General features: G+C 37.3%; 1 protein-coding gene across 2 annotated transcripts in view; it reads left to right on the top strand.

The window, feature by feature from the left end:
• The first annotated feature begins 28 nt into the window (after positions 1-28).
• The window catches only part of LOC125671511 (arrestin domain-containing protein 3-like), a 33,840-nt gene continuing 16,305 nt past the window's right edge, over positions 29-17,563 (top strand). The window contains exon 1 of one of the 2 annotated variants that reach the window (XM_048907281.2): positions 29-543. The gene's annotated coding sequence lies outside the window, so the exon portion shown is untranslated. Of the gene's footprint in view, positions 544-12,123; positions 12,238-17,563 lie in introns of those variants that run through there. The other variant, XM_048907282.2, reaches the window with a different exon arrangement.

Below are 17,563 nucleotides of genomic sequence, written 5' to 3' on the forward strand. Positions count from 1 at the left end.
AGCTCGTTTCTCTCTATCGATCTGCTGTGTCAATCAGTCTCCCTAACATAAAATGTGTCAACACGTGCACCCTCAGAGCTATACTGAATTAGGGAGACCTCGGGGCTTTGTAAACTTTGATTACACACACGTGTTTTATCGCCGTTCAGTCGTGCTCACACTTCTGACTAAACATTAGACATGTAATTGGGTCATCATCGATTCTCAATGACTGCCATAAACTTCTACTTTCGCAGAACACAACACGTCTCTATACAATTTATGTGACACCCAGCAGAAAATTTGCATCAATTGTTCTTGCACGCCGCCCGTACCGCAGAATACAAAAATTGGCTCCTGGACGGGTGATAGAGTTTCTCTATAAGACCTCTACAGACTGCATCTAATCTACCTAACCAAGATTCAGTTTCAATCGGAACCATTTCTGCAACACGTCACGACTTACAGAGAGTAAGGGTAACTTCCTGGATATGCCGCCTTAAGGATTCCTAATAGAAAGCGAAGATCTATCCGGAAACACCCCCTAGCTTCACCGCAGTAAGGGTGAGTATTGACTTTTTTCTTTGTGAACTCAGGGACCTATATACTAGTATATAGGTCCCTGGTGAACTGAACTTTTAATGGAATTTTGTCAGAATTAATAGATAAAAATCCTGAATGGTTAAAAAGGAAAAGCTCACCTTTAAGGAAGTTAGCTTCTCGGCGTTTGAGCACAACTGCACAAGATGTTATCGCTGTGTACACACTGGTTCTGTTATAATATATTTACTACTTAAATTATCCAGTTGAAATTTATCATGTCAATTCAAATGGGAAGGATTACATTTTGTAACATAAGGATAGTTTAATTAAAAAGCTATGGATCTACACAATTTCACTGTTTTCTGTTTCATCTCATACATATCGCCAATATTTATACCCCTTGCAATGTATTTCAGTATTGTAATAGTAGAGACTTGAGACTAATTCAGATGTTGTAAATTCGTCAGTTAGGTTTTTATATTTTTCCAAATAGATAACAGTTTCTTTAAAACGTCTATTTACTAGTTTGCCTGAATCTTATTTGAAAGTTTGATTTCTTGACAAATAATTCAAAACTTTGATCAATAACCCCCACTTTTAAAGTTTAATCTTTAATTTTGAGGTAAGACATTTTCGTTCATGTGAGACTTTATATTTCTATATGATAAAGCTTGGCATATTCTAGGTGTAAAAATTACACTGTATTTTCAAACTATACTAGTTTAAAACCTTTTCTTATTTATATTCTTAGAAGACATGAACATGTATCAATTTAATTTTCAAAACTCAGGTTCAACCAAATCTTTTTGTTTCCCTGGTGTTGTCCGCCATCTGTTGGTATTGAAAACGTTTTTGTCTGCCTGCCTGTTTCGGAGTTCTAAAAGGACCAGCTTTGCTTCTGATTGACTGCGACATTTTTACTACCTTTTCCATTATGACTACTGGTCTATCGCATATTGGCGGGGTTTTTCTGTTTGTGATATTGAATTTCTTGATTACGATCGTAAATTTCCACGTAGTTTTATCTACATTTTCAATAAGTACGTATATATGTAGATTTAAAAAAAAAACTGTCATGATTAGTGTGAACAATGTGGCCATATAATTCCAATTTCCAACAGCCGCCATTAGCATTTGGTTATAGATCAACAGTCCAGCCATCGAAGTGCTCCCAGGGGAGACAAATCACTCTGTTATTTCATGCTAAATCAGCCTTTGAGTTTTGTTCTTTTGTTTCAGCAACCAGCTGATTCTGGTTTTCCTGATCAACGTGAGATTACGGTATTAATTGTTCTTTTATTTGTCCTTAGCAATGTATCGATTATAATGCACTGCGTAAAAAATGCTAGGTGTTGGAAGAGGGGGTCACGACTGGCAATAACAGATACCGTTATCTCTCTCTCTCTCTCTCTCTCTCTCTCTCTCTCTCGATCGATCGATCGATCTCGATCTCGATCGATCGATCGAGAGAGAGAGAGAGAGAGAGAGAGCCATCATTAATCACTAAGTTAATTTTGTCGTTGTTGGCATTTTGGTTAACAATTAAAAGGATACAAAATGCATGAGATCAGGACGTTTTTTATTATGCTATCTCATATTCTTTTCAATCATTGTCTTTAATATGAAAAAACAACAACCCCAGATCAGATTATATAATGAGAACGGAGCAGTTTTTCCAGAATGTACTTTGAATTGCGTGTTTTATGACCAAGTCATAAATTTTATCATTCTTAGAGATCTTTTGTTGAACAGAATCCTTTCTGTATCTCTGTTAGATACCAATTTTCAAGTCAAGATATTGCGGAAATTCTGTTCGCAACTGGACATTTTGGAAAACCGCCCCTAGTTACTGTGACCTTGCACATCTAAACTGAAAATTAAAAAAAGATTAGTACCGTGGGGATCTGGGTTAGAATAGATCCTCAGTACCCCTTGCTTATCGTAAGAGGCGACTAATAAATTGGGCCGTCCTTCGGATGAGATCGCAAAAACCGAGGTCCAATGTGGTACGATTCCTAGGTGCTTGGGTTCAGGACCCCCCCCCCCCCCCCCCCCCCGAAGAAGGTACTTGAGTTGATTTAATTATTTGTTTGTTGAAAATATTTCTAATGCATGTCAATAACGTCTTGCATACCCTTAAAGTCCAATATACTAGTAATTCAAAATAAGCTCCTTTTAAAAATACCTTCACTGGTTATAACAGTACAGTTAATAGTCAGAGATAGCCTCTTTATAGTTACAATACACAAACCTTAGGCTGATTCAGGAATTTGTGAAGGGGGGGGGGGGGGCTAGCACTTCATCTCGGCTTTTACGTACTTTTTACAACCTCCACCCCTATCCCATTTGTAAACACCCTTTTGCTTGTGTATATAATATCATAGGGGATATCTTGAGATAGTTTTATACATGAAAATATTTAGTAGTTATTTATGACTTGTTTTCAAAGTTCTAGTATATTTCAGATCTGTTTTCGCATTGAAATAACAAAAAGGGGCTGACTTTAAGGTTACTCCCAAGAGGGCGGGGGTCTGGGGGCCGCCTAGGAAGAAGCTCTGTGGTAAATTGTGCAAATCCTGCATTCTAAGTATGTCCTGGCACTTCTTTTTCTCTTTCAAATTGTCTACTTCTTAAACAAAACTTAAGTTAATTATAGTTTTTAAGAATTCTTAAGTGATACTTGTATCTGACAAAAATATAGTAAGTATATATCAGTGTGTCGTCTTATTTATCCTAGAATTAAATGGTACACTGTTGTTGAAAAATTAAAATGATGCAATTACATATAAGTATCCACCTTTCATATCATTTTGACTAAAAAACTCGTTAAAATTGAATAACTCTTAAACTTTTTGGTCCGTAAAAGGTGGGGGGGGGGGGGGGTGTTCAGGGACCCCCCCCCCCCCTCTGGATAGTGTATCAAGATCTATACACAAACCGCCGATATTTACTTCCGGGCGGCTCCCACCCACGACAAGATCTACACAGAAACCGCCGATATATACTTCCGGGCAGTTCCCATCCACGACAAGATAGATATGGATATCGCCGATCTTTACTTCCGGGCAGTTCCCACCCACGACAACGAACTATACTACACATGTTATCTTCATCTTACGTTTAGATTTAGGCGTACTGCAACAGTCGTCTAAAAATGAATATTATATGTGTATGTATAGGTAATAGTCTTGTTCCCGTAGTCTGGCGCATGCCTGACACAATTTCCGCTACGCTATGTAGCGCCAGACTATTGTTCCCGAGGCCTTTCGTGCTTGCACTTAGAAAGGCCTCGGGAACCAGGCCAATGTATGTCTGACGGTATCTAGTTATGACGTCATTATACAAAGGACCCAAACTAACAAATATAACTAGCCCTTTCCGAATGACTTCTCGTAAACCAATCTTTTTTGCGAGGGAGAAATTTTTGCTAGAATTGCAAAAACCTAAGCATCGCGAACATTTCTCGCCGCGAACCATTAATGTCTCTTGTATTTGTTTAAGATAATCTAAGTCGCGAAAATTAGTCGCTGTGAACCAGTTCTGAACCAGTTCATCACTGGTAAAACGCGAAATTAAGCCAGTTTATCACTGGTAACACGCGAAAGTAAGTAGTCGTGAATAAAAGTTGGTTTACAGTATTGTGACCGGGATAGATGTTGTGACATGAAAAATGGAACTATGAGCCTGCGTGGGGCGGGGAATTTAAAACTTCAGCGTTCGGCAATTTTAGGAAAATATTATCTATTAGTTGTACGAAATACACCGATGGCGCGATGACACGATGACGGTATCGCGTTATCGCATCATCGCCATCGTACCATCACGTCATCGCACTATCGCTCCATTGCACTATCGCACCATCGTTATCGCATTATCGCGGTATCTTACCATCGTCATCGCGCTATCGCACCATCGCGTCATCGTCATCGCACCATCGCGCCATCGTCATCGCATTATCGCGCCAGCGCACCATCGACCCAAACCTCGATGATGCGATGGTGCGATAGTGAACTATGTGGCCCTATCCGGATTCCATAATTATATGCTCCACCAAATTTTCATTTAGAGATGTCTCACAAGCAAATTTTTAATGAAAACAAATGTCCGCCGTTCAATACATCCTCCACATTTTGGTACCAGGAGACCTCTTTTAACTCTTGTGATTTTCCCTCTGATATTAACTGGGGTGTTAGATTGATATTAACTAGAGTGTTAGATTGATATTAACTGGAGTGTGAGATTGATATTAACTGGAGAGTTAGATTGATATTAACTGGGATGTTAGATGATATTAACTGGGATGTTAGATTGATATTAACTGGGATGTTAGATTGATATTAACTGGGATGTTAGATTGATATTAACTGGAGTGTTAGATTGATATTAACTAGAGTGTTAGATTGATATTAACTGGAGAGTTAGATTGATATTAACTGGGATGTTAGATTGATATTAACTGGAGAGTTAGATTGATATTAACTAGAGTGTTAGATTGATATTAACTAGAGTGTTAGATTGATATTAACTGGAGTGTTAGATTGATATTAACTGGGGTGTTAGATTGATGTTAACTTGGATGTTAGATTGATATTAACTGGGATGTTAGATGATATTAACTGAGATGTTAAATTGATATTAACTGGGATGTTAGATTGATATTAACTGGGATGTTAGATGATATTAACTGGAATGTTAGATTGATATTAACTGGGGTGTTAGATTGATATTAACTGGAGTGTTAGATTGATATTAACTGGGATGTTAGATTGATATTAACTGGGGTGGTAGATTGATATTAACTGGAGTGTTAGATTGATATTAACTAGAGTGTTAGATTGATATTAACTGGAGAGTTAGATTGATATTAACTGGGATGTTAGATTGATATTAACTGGAGAGTTAGATTGATATTAACTAGAGTGTTAGATTGATATTAACTAGAGTGTTAGATTGATATTAACTGGAGTGTTAGATTGATATTAACTGGGGTGTTAGATTGATGTTAACTTGGATGTTAGATTGATATTAACTGGGATGTTAGATGATATTAACTGAGATGTTAAATTGATATTAACTGGGATGTTAGATTGATATTAACTGGGATGTTAGATGATATTAACTGGAATGTTAGATTGATATTAACTGGGGTGTTAGATTGATATTAACTGGAGTGTTAGATTGATATTAACTGGGATGTTAGATTGATATTAACTGGGGTGGTAGATTGATATTAACTGGGATGTTGGATTGATACTAACCGGAGTGTTAGATTGAGATTAAATGGAGTGTTAGATTTCATCTCAGATTACCTGCACCATGTTACTAACGAGTTTGTTGAAAGAGCAGTACCGGGTGTTCAAGGCTTTGTCTTGACAATCTTCACACTAATGTTTCTCTCTCACACTTCATCATTTAGTCAAACACCATCTTTATCAGCTTCGTTTCTCACTCACTTTGAATCAAGCCATTCTTCATCCTAATATCTTATCATCATCATAAATAAGTTCCATTGGATCTTAATTCTTGTCACTTTTTACCATTGTGCTCAGGCACGTCTATAACAATGGAATGGTATCATTGTCGGCAGACAAATCTACAATATGAAGCTTTACCATTGTACGCAGGCAAATCTAAGCTATGAAACGTTACCACTGTATGCAGGCAAATCTAGACTATGGAACATCACCATTATAAGCAGACAAATTTAGACTATGAAACGTTACCATTGTTGGTAGGCAAATCTAGACTATGGAACGTTACCACTGTACGCAGGCAAATCTAGACTATGGAATATTATTATTGTAAACAGGCAAATCTAGATTATGAAACATTAGCATTGTACGCAGGCAAATCTAGACTATGGAACATCACCATTGTATGCAGGCAAATATAGACTGTGGAATATTATCATTGTACGCAGGCAAATTTAGACTATGGGACATCACCATTGTACGCGGGCAAATCTAGACTATGGAACATCACCATTGTATGCAGGCAAATCTAGACTATGAAAAGTAATTTTTAAAGGTTCGTCTACCCCTGGAACATTTATTGATTCAGTGTGTTGGTTACTTATGTGTCTGGTGAGGAGACTCTTCTCACGGACGGCTTGCTCCCACTTGTTGCAATCAAACTTCCCTTTATCGATGTCCGTCTTACCCAGGAGGCGTGTACTCCAGTCATCTGTCGTGTGTAATTCAAGGAGATATAACATACAGGGCACAGGAAACTGGTAACTTTAGCTTAAGGCTATTTGTCATCTCTAATCTAGAAGAACAGGAGAATCCATACCATAAAACCTGGAAACAATCAAAGACATAGATATTGTAATCAAATTCATAATCGGAATGGCTTGCTGACATCTAGTGGTTGCCTACGACCAAGGTATTTTGATCTGTATCTCTATACAGAATGTTTTTCACTTTCGGTAAATTGTTTTGATTCTAAACTTACTTTGTCTCATTAATATCGTCTTTTGTCTCGTCATTACTCTCGTCTCTTGTCTCGTCTGTTTCATTACTCTCGTCTCTTGTCTCGTCTGTTTCATTACTCTCGTCTCTTGTCTCGTCTGTTTCATTACTTTTGTTTCGTGATACAGACGACCACCGCTGTATTTTTTTTTTATATATACATTACGTGTTTAATGGACATCGTTCATATAAATGACCAAGTATATACGATGTCACGCTTAATTCATTTTGACCTTATGTAAAACTTATACGGTACCAATTTTGATGCACCAGATGCGCATTTCGACAAATAAAGTCTCTTCAGTGATGCTCAACCGAAATGTTTGGAATCCGAAATAACAATGAAGTTTTAGAGCTATTATGGGGAAAACAGTGTGCCAAAAGAGTCGAGTCAAATTCGTCTAAGGATAAGAGCTATGCATGAGGGAGATAATCCTTAATTTTGAAATGAATTTCTAAATTTTATAACAGCAATTAAATATACATCCTTATTTTCAAGCTAGTAACGAAGTACTTAGCTACTGGGCTGTAGAGACCCACGGGGACTAACATTCCACAGATGTCAACAGATCATATTCTGACAAAACTTTACTCTATTTCATTGAGAGTTTTGAATACATCATTTGATTCAACACCAGAATATAGACTCTATGATTATGGATGTTGTCCATCACAGTCTCTTTAAACCACCGCGGGTTATGGAGGATATTCCTTCCGAATCATGTCGCCAGTTCCTTAAACTCACATTTAGTACCAAAGCAATAGATGCCATCAACATAAGTAACATTCTTCGTCATAAAAAAATTCAATCTTGTATTTCAACATATTTCAAGTTCAAGTCTGCACCCTGTATTTCCTACAAATATACTTCTACTATTGCATCCAACCTTTTTAATTACAACTTTGCAGTGCCTAGATATCGACCATTATATACTTGATCCACCTACGTGTTCTTGTTCATTGTCTTTTTTCAACTATAGTCCAGCTGGACATGTCATTACTGATGATGTTGATATACTTGAAAACGAGGACCTGAAATCACTTATTTTAAAGGTCCTAAATACAGAGAATCTCGGTCTTTCAATTGGCAACATAATTTCATCTCTATTATGCATCATGTCGAAGATGATGCCAGACGATGGGCTAAATATGAAATAGAAGAACTTGCTACACTATCCGAATGGATTAAAAGTATAAGAGGAATATTATAATCCCACATCAAACACATCAAATCAAAAGTGCATACAGCCTTTCCTTCTATGTTTAGTAAACCAGTAGTGATAAAAGAATGGCATAGGTTACACGAGGAATATGTTCTGGTTCCAGCTGACAAAGCTTGTAACAGCATTGTTTGTGAGGCTCATTATTATAAGAAAGGTGAAGATAACGAACAGTGATCAATCTCATAACTCCTATAAGCAATACAAAATTGATAATTGGGCAACACATCAGAGGTGGGATCAGGTGCATAGAAGGAGTAAGCATCCCCCGTCGACCGGTCATACCTGCCGTGAGCCCTATGTCCTGATCAGGTAAACGGAGTTACATGTATCCGTAGTCAAAATGAGTGTGCCAAGAACGACCTAACAATCGGTATGAAACACGTCAGACAGCATTTGACACAATGATAAGTTGTATTGACGAACTAGATCGTTATAACGACCATAGAATCTGCGAAATGCTGTATTTTAAAAGAACTTGGCATTAATTTCACATTTGGTAATCGTACTTATACTCCAACTTATACTACAAAAGATGAAATTATTCAGAATCATGCTTCAATTTTAGACACTTTTAATATTCCAGTTAATGGGTCGAATGAATATGAGCTACTGTACCTATACTGGATTTCTAAACTTCACCAAAACCCTTCAAAAGAAAGATACATTGCTGGATTGAGTAAATGTTCTACCAAGGCCCTATCTTTGCTCCTCACGAAGATATGAACAGTTGTGAAGGAGAAACTTCAAACGTACTGTGCCACAACATATACCAGAAGAGGTGTGATTCAAATGCGGATTCTAAAAAATTCTAAAGAGCTTTTAGTAAATATGAAATCGCAAAACTTTTTTCAAATCAACATCAAAACGTATGAGTTTTCAACACCTTACACGACCATTCATCACGATGAATTAAAGACTAGACTTTTTGATATCATAGACAGATGTTTCTTCAGTAAAATAAAAAAAAATTCGTATCTAGTGATCAGTCAACCAAAAATGACTGATTCAACGCGCAAGTACTATGAAATTTAAATTAAAAAAATATGCTAAAGTTCCCCGTTGACAATATCGTCCTAGTCTTTAGTGAGCAGGTATTCCTGTTGAAATTCCCATGGGCAGGAATTGTGCTCCTGTTAGCTTTGTTAACTGACCTGTTTTTATATTCATATGAAGCAGAGTTTATTCAAAAGCTTTTACATGAAAAGAAAAAATATCTTGCTGTGGCCTTCAACTTGACATGATTTAGATATATCTGTAAGACTCTAAAGTGCGATGGTCACGCCAAACTCCGATGGTGGAGTTCAATAACGTTTGCGACATCGTAACGTTTGTGATGTCATATCATTGTGACGTCATTCTTAACGTCTTTCAAAATAAAACCGAAGAATTGTTACATGGACGACAGCAACGGCAAGGTTTACACTGTTGAGGACTGTGAGAACGGCAAAGTACATTTGTTGTCGAACTATCTACTTCGCCCAAACATTCTTTAATTCATGATCATTTATTAGTTGTGGTGTACTATAATGCAAAATATTCTATATGATTTCGCATTGGAAAGTTTTGTGTTTAATGATACGACAACTAAATGGTATTGAAATAATTCTCATTCTTGTTTTTTGTGCATGGATTTCGCACTGATATTTTGATGAAACAGCACACGGTTGGTTCAGTCTGTACCAAAACACTGTGTCGTTTACAAACCAATGGATTTCGGCGTGTCACACCATCGCACTTTGGCGTGTCAGACCATCGCATTTTGGCGCATGAGTGAGGACCATCGTACTTTTTCCTGCGAACTCGAGAAGAAAGACACCACAGAGTCCTCCACATCTGTTTCGTACTTAGATATTTTATTGAAAATGAATATTAACGGCAAACCAACAACTCAACTTTATGATAAATGGGCTGATTTCAGTTTCTTCATCGTCAACTTCTCATAAATATGTAGCAATATTCCATTATCACCCGTATATGGTGTTTATATCTCTCAACTGATTCGATACGCAAGAGCTTGTTCTGCGTATGATTAGTTTTAACTCAAGGCAGGCAACTGACAAACAAGTAAATGTTACAGGGGGGGGGGGGTCAACAGTCTCGTATAAAGTCAGCATTTCGCAAATTCTATGGTCGTTATTATGATCTAGTTTGCCAATACAACCTATCATTGGGTCAAAAGCGGTCTGACGAGTTTCATACCGATTGTTAGGCCGTTCTTCGTACACTAATTTTGACTACGGATTGCTCCGTTTACCTGATCAAGACATGGGCTCACGGTGAGTGTGACCGGTCAACAGGGGATGCTTATCCCTCCTAGATACCTGATTCCACCGCTGATATGTCCAGGGGTCTGTGTTTGTCCAACTATTTATTTTGTATTCCCTATAGCAGTTATGAGATTGATCACTGTTCGTTATCTTCGCCTCTCGTGTACGGGTTTACACCTGATGCCTGTGGGGCTATGGAGACTTACAGATGTTCCCTTCAGGAAAGAATAACAACATTTTGCCATCACGATCTTCCCAACAATGTTCCCTGTCATTGCCATCTTCCTTGGAACACATACAGATTTGGTAATGTTTTACCATCTTTGCACTGTGAACTACATTCTGTGTTTGGTTTAAGGTGACGTTAAACTTTCCATTTATCTGATCTGACCTTTACAAGTAGTAAATTTGTGAATCAATTTTCATGAATTCTTAATTAAGGAATGGATTTAATTTTGGGGCATATTATGCGATATAGCCTGGTTTGGATCAGTTTGCAATCTCAAGGTGTCATCGGATGGAATTTGACGCATTTTTGCTTTGACAAGTGGATCAAGCGATCTCATAGTGAGAAATGTATTCAGAGCAAAAATTGCAAATACTTTATATGAAAGGTGACGATAAAGAACAGTGATCAATCTCATAACTTCTATAAGGAATACAAAATAGAGAATTGGGCAAACACGGTCATTAATTTGAAAATCTTTGTTTTACGCTATTATACAAATACTACATGTATATTACTGAATGAAATGTATTGAATTTTTAATCAGTGACTTGTTCGACAGTCTGTTTTTTTATACAGAATTGTCTTATTGTGTGTGATGGTTTTCTATTTCATAGGTGTACAACTCATCAGTGCTGCGACGTAAATAATTTTTTTTTTAAATTGTACCGTCCAATTTTATTCACACAATTTGACAGACATGAAAAGGAAGCAACAAAATGAGTTCCCTTTAAAACATATGCTACTGTTTTTACATGATGTGCTCTAAATGACGTCATATCTGGGTAATGACGTCCCATAAGTTTCTAATGACAGCAGCACATTTGTTGGTAGTTATTTTCTGGATTTCCCAGACAACCTTTTAACAAGGATTCAGGTGGTACACTTTGTCTTTGAGTTATCTCCATAAAGAGAAATCCAGAGGACTCGGGTCTGGGGAATGAGGAGGCCAAATGTGTGACGTTTTAAGAGATGAAATTTCCATTGAATGTTTCATGCAGTCAGCCTGTGGCATCTCGAGTTGTATAAGGAGTGGCTCCATCTTCTTAAAACCAGCTATCCTTAAGATTTAAAATCCATTCTTATTAAACATTGGAGAATTTCTTTTTTCAAAAGATCAAAATAACAAGTACTATTTATACAATCTGAGTTTCTCCTGATTCATCTTGATTGGGGGAAATTCCAATTACCCTTCTAGAACTCATGGCGGCCCAAACTGTTTTTTCTCCCTGATCAGGCTTCTCAGGATGAAAAATTTGGTTTTTCATTGCCCCAGTAGCCAACATTTTTTTTTCCATTATCCCATTTAGGTAGAAATGCTGTTTATCGGAAAACCAAATGTCATTGACAATAGTATTAGATTCCTTCATGAATTTTGCAAATGTAAGGCGACTGTCAATGTCACTTTGTGTGAACAATAGAACTATTACATGGCATAGTGTTACAAACTTTCCTAATGGAGCTATGCAGTGTTTCTTCCATAACCATTTGCAGTTGCTGAATTCTCCCCTGATGTCTTACCGAATTTGGTAAGTCTGTTGTCCTGAATATATTCTGTTTGCTCAAACTTCTTCACCATCCTTTGAATTGGGTGTTTGGTAACTCAATTTTCTGTTCGAAAATAATCTTTCTCAATATTCTCACAACAGTAAAAAGAGATTGGATTTGGTTATAGAGTCTTGAAATGAGGGTAAATATTTGATAAATTTATTTTGATTGAAAGACAAAAGCAGATTTATGATGTAATTTGGTGATATCACAATGTGTGACATTTTCTCGCACTATTTTGTTGCTATAAAATTTTATTTATTAAACCATTAAATGATAATATATCAAAGAAATCTATCAAAGCATGTGCTTCTTGTGGGTATTTCAAATTGTATCATATATTTTGGAACATCATATTTATATAATGTTATTCCGCCATGTGAGGACAAATGTATAAAAGGTGAATCTGAAAATTTGGGGGAAATTATTACTCTGTTTTCTTTATTATGAGTTCGTGGCTAAGATTACTATATCAGCTTAATCACTGGTGATTTCAGTCATTTAACCTTGCTCAATTATAGGGGAACCTAATACCACCACTCGAAGCGTAATTTTTGGAATGCCTCAAGATAAGGTCAAAGTGGGTATTTTATAAGATGATTTCAATTCGTCGTGCAATAGCGTTACGAATTCTTCAGAATCAGGGCCGTAAGTAGGGTTCTAAATCAGGGGAGGCAGGGGATTGGGGGCCGCCGATTGACTTTACGACTGAAAATGACACTTTTTAAATCCCAATTTATCATGTTTGTGTTTCATTTGTACTATGTAAAGAATCGTAATATGGTGTCAAAGACAAAGGTGCTTGTCTTCATTTTAAACATATATCCTATAATATAACATTTATATAATTTTATTTTCTTTTTTGCCAAAAAATCAGACGAGGCAGTTGCCTCGTCTGCCTCATCGGCAGTTACGGCCCTGAGAATCCAAAATGTCCTGATTATTACCTGAAGGCTCTAAAGCATAACCAGAATCTCGCCTTCTTAAGTTTTTTTCTGCCCTGTGAAATTCTTTCTTTTTTTTCTTGACGGACAGACAGCTAGTGACATCCGGAGAGTATGGGTTGGTACCACAGGCGCCAGCTATCCACACTTCAGGTGCCTGTGTTTGGTATTACCGCTTAGTTTTTCTGTCCCACGGAAAGACTCCATCTAGACGGCTAGCGTCAGTCATAGAATTTTGCTCTGTTGAATCTACAGTCTCAGAGTCCCTGATTGCATCCACAAATTTGTCGGTTTTAGAATATCAGTTACTACTGCATGGCTTTCTCTCAAAATTTCATATGGAATAATGTACTGAAGAGCTGAAGACAACCGATGTAGATCTAGATCCGCCCGGATTACTACATCGATCACGCAGGTTAAGCAACAGCGAGCGTGATCAGTCCTTGGCTGAGTGTCTACCTCAAATTGCAAAAATAGATGTCTTGAACATAAACTATATTCTTGGTTATAAAAAGTTCAATCTTGTATTCCATCATATTTCAAATGCAAGTACACACTCTGTATTTCCTACAAATATTCGCCCACTATTATTCCATAGGTATAAACCACCTTAAACAAAGTCCTCCTACAGGTCCTTATTCTCCTTTCCGGTATAGTCATTACTCAAGACCACCCGTATAGTCCAGCTGAATATGTCATTACTCACGGCTACCCGTATAGTCCAGCTGAATATGTCATTACTCACGACCACCCGCATAGTCCAGCTGAATATGTCATTACTCACGACCGCCCGTATAGTCCAGCTGAATAAGTCATTACTCACGACCACCCGTATAGTCCAGCTGAATAAGTCATTACTCACGACCACCCGTATAGTCCAGCTGAATAAGTCATTACTCACGACCACCCGTATAGTCCAGCTGAATATGTCATTACTCACGACCGCCCGTATAGTCCAGCTGAATAAGTCATTACTCACGGTTACCCGTATAGTCCAGCTGAATATGTCATTACTCACGGCTACCCGTATAGTCCAGCTGAATATGTCATTACTCACGGCGACCCGTATAGTCCAGCTGAATAAGTCATTACTCACGACCACCCGTATAGTCCAACTGAATATGACGGTACTGGTGGTTGATGTTGACGACCTGGGATCCCTCATTTCAAAAGGTTTGAAATTCAGTCACGATCTTTCCATTGGCGATATACATGTACCTTCTTCTCTATTAGGAATTCTGTCGGAGATTATGCCAAACTTTTTGACACTCTGTCGGAATTGATTAAGAGTATATTGAGAGGAATATCAAAATCTCGCATTAGATATGTTACAACAAAAACGCTTACCATCAACCCTCGTGTTTAGTAAATCAGACGTGATGAAAGAAATTAGGTAGGTTACATGAGGAATATGTACTGGTTCCAGCTGACAAAGCTTGTTACAACTTTGTCTTTGTAAGACTCATTATTACGACTGTGTTTTAAACCAACTTGGCTTTAATTCCATATTAGTTAATCCAACTCCCTAGTATAATCAAAATTAATTTTCAAAAGACGGGGTTCTTCAGATTCAGTTATAAACACATTTGATACCCCAGTCAAAGGGATGAATGGATTTGAGTTATCTTACCTAAACTAGATTCCAAAAACTTCACAAAAACCCTTTAGTTACAAATAGGATCCAGTAAATATTCTGATATACTCTTACGAAAATATTACCTTTGTCAGAAGGAGAGACGTCAGACGAACATATATACGTATGCGAGAAGTAGTGTAAATTTAAGATTCTCCAAAACTTCCGAAGAACTTTTAGTAAAGAAACTACAAAACCTTTCTAAAAAGAGCAGCACCAAACAAAATTTCACCCAACAATCCTCACGATGAATTAAAGACTAGGTTTTTTCCTTTTTGACATCATAGACAGCTGATCCCGTGGGAACCCGGGTTAGAATAGGTTCTCAGTACCCCCTTGCTTGGCGTAAGAGGCGACTAAATGGGGGCGGTCCTTCGGATGAGAACGTAAATACCGAGACCCTGTGTCACATCAGGTGTGGCACGATCAAAGGCCGTAAGCGCCGAACATAGGCCTAAATTTTGCAGCCCTTCTCTGGCAATGGTGACGTCTTCATATGGGTGAAATGTTCTCGAGCGGGACGTTAAACAATATTCAATCAATCAATCATAGACAGCTGCTTCTTAGTTGAAAATGAAACTAGGAAATACTCAGATCTTTTGATCAGCCATCCAAAAATAATACTTTGTTTAACACCATTCTGATTCTACGCACAACTAATTCGAAGTTGATATTGGAAAGATGCTGGAGTTCCTCGTTGACGATATCTGCCTGTTGGAATTCCCATGGGCACAACTATAGCGCGTAATTGGTCTGTCGTTAATTTAACTTCAAAGACTCTTGAATTGATTTCGCCATACTTGTTTACATTTATTACGAACAGTATCATGAAAGCCATTACCCGATTGGCTAGATTAAAAAGTTCAAATTCATATTGTTCGCTAGGTGTCGCCAATGCGGACCACGGTTTTCATGGCGGAATCTGCCAAGGATTCATGATGGAGCGGAGTGGACCGAAAACTCTTGGCTTGTGAAGATGATTATCACCTGCAAATGGTACTCACGTCTCCTAATTGATTTGATACGCGAGATTGAAACATACTCGTTTAAAGCCAACATTTCGCAGATTCAATGATCTTATTTGCAACTACAACCTGTCATTAGGTCGAATGCTGTCTGACATGTTTTATAAGAATTAGTATGCCTTTCGTAACATACTAAATTTGAGTATGGATTAATTCGTTTACCTGATCAAGATAAAGGACTGTTGATTTGTGACGGGTCAACGGGGTATTCTTACTCCTCCTAGGCACCCGATCCCACCTTTGTTGTTTCCAAGGGGTCCGTTTTGCCCTACTTTAACTTTTGCAATCTCTATGGGATTTGTGATATTTATTACTGTTTGTTATCTTTACTCTTTATGTTGTTCGACTTCCGGGAATGATACCATTTGTAAAAACTCTTACGAGTATGCAAAACTTGCTATGTCGTACTCCTTTAAGATGATGCTATAAATATTTTTTTAATTATTGGCTAAGAACATAAATTTTGGGTTAATCAATATAGACGTTTGGAAGAATCGGTGTTTTGTTTGGTAAATATATCGGCTAAATTAATGGATTTACAACATTAGTCTCCAGACTCATCGTTACGATCCATATCATAAACCACAAAACTGATACACATATCATAGATAATCAATATTGACAATTTATTAGATGAAGTACAAATGGCAATGTCATGTAGATTATTGGGATTAAAAATTCCATCCACCACAAAACATAGCGCTTTCCCTTTAACTTTCAAATGACATAAAGATTCGTGTGGACAGGGTGAAGTAACAAACATATGATATATCTGTAAGATATGTATTTTTGTTAAAGGTCAAGCATAAAAGTTCAAGGTCACAGGAGTGGACATCTGCGTTTGTTTTGAAATAGTACTAGTAAGAATTCTGCTTAAGAATATGACATACTGTAAGGGGTTTTCTCTTTTCTGGAGCCTTTGTTGTAAATGTAAGCTGTTTTAGAATTAAGAAATGCATCAAATCTTAGACTGTGGATACACTACAACCAGAACACCTACAAACACAAAACACGAAAGACTGTAAATGTCCTTACAAACTCAGATTGTGGATACTGACCTTACAAACTCAGATTGTGGATACAGATCTTACAAACTCAGATTGTGGATAATGACCTTACAAACTCAGATTGTGGATAATGTCCTTACAAACTCAGACTGTGGATACAACAGATATCCTTACAAACTCAGATTGTGGATACAGATGTCCTTACAAACTCAGACTGTGGATACAACAGATATCCTTACAAACTCAGATTGTGGATACAGATCTTACAAACTCAGATTGTGGATAATGTCCTTACAAACTCAGATTGTGGATACAGATATCCTTACAAACTCAGATTGTGGATACTGACCTTACAATCTCAGATTGTGGATACCGACCTTACAAACTCAGATTGTGGAAACAGATGTCCTTACAAACTCAGTTTGTGGATACAACAGATGTCCTTACATACTCAGATTGTGGATACTGATCTTACAAATTCAGATTGTGGATACAGATGTCCTTACAAACTCAGATTGTGGATACAGATGACCTTACAAACTCAGATTGTGGATACAAATATCCTTACAAACTCAGATTGTGGATACTGACCTTACAAACTCAGATTGTGGATACTGACCTTACAAACTCAGATTGTGAATAATGTCCTTACAAACTCAGATTGTGAATAATGTCCTTACAAACTCAGATTGTAGATA

The sequence above is a fragment of the Ostrea edulis genome, chromosome 4 (assembly GCF_947568905.1).
Source record: "Ostrea edulis chromosome 4, xbOstEdul1.1, whole genome shotgun sequence".
NCBI lineage: Eukaryota > Metazoa > Mollusca > Bivalvia > Ostreida > Ostreidae > Ostrea > Ostrea edulis.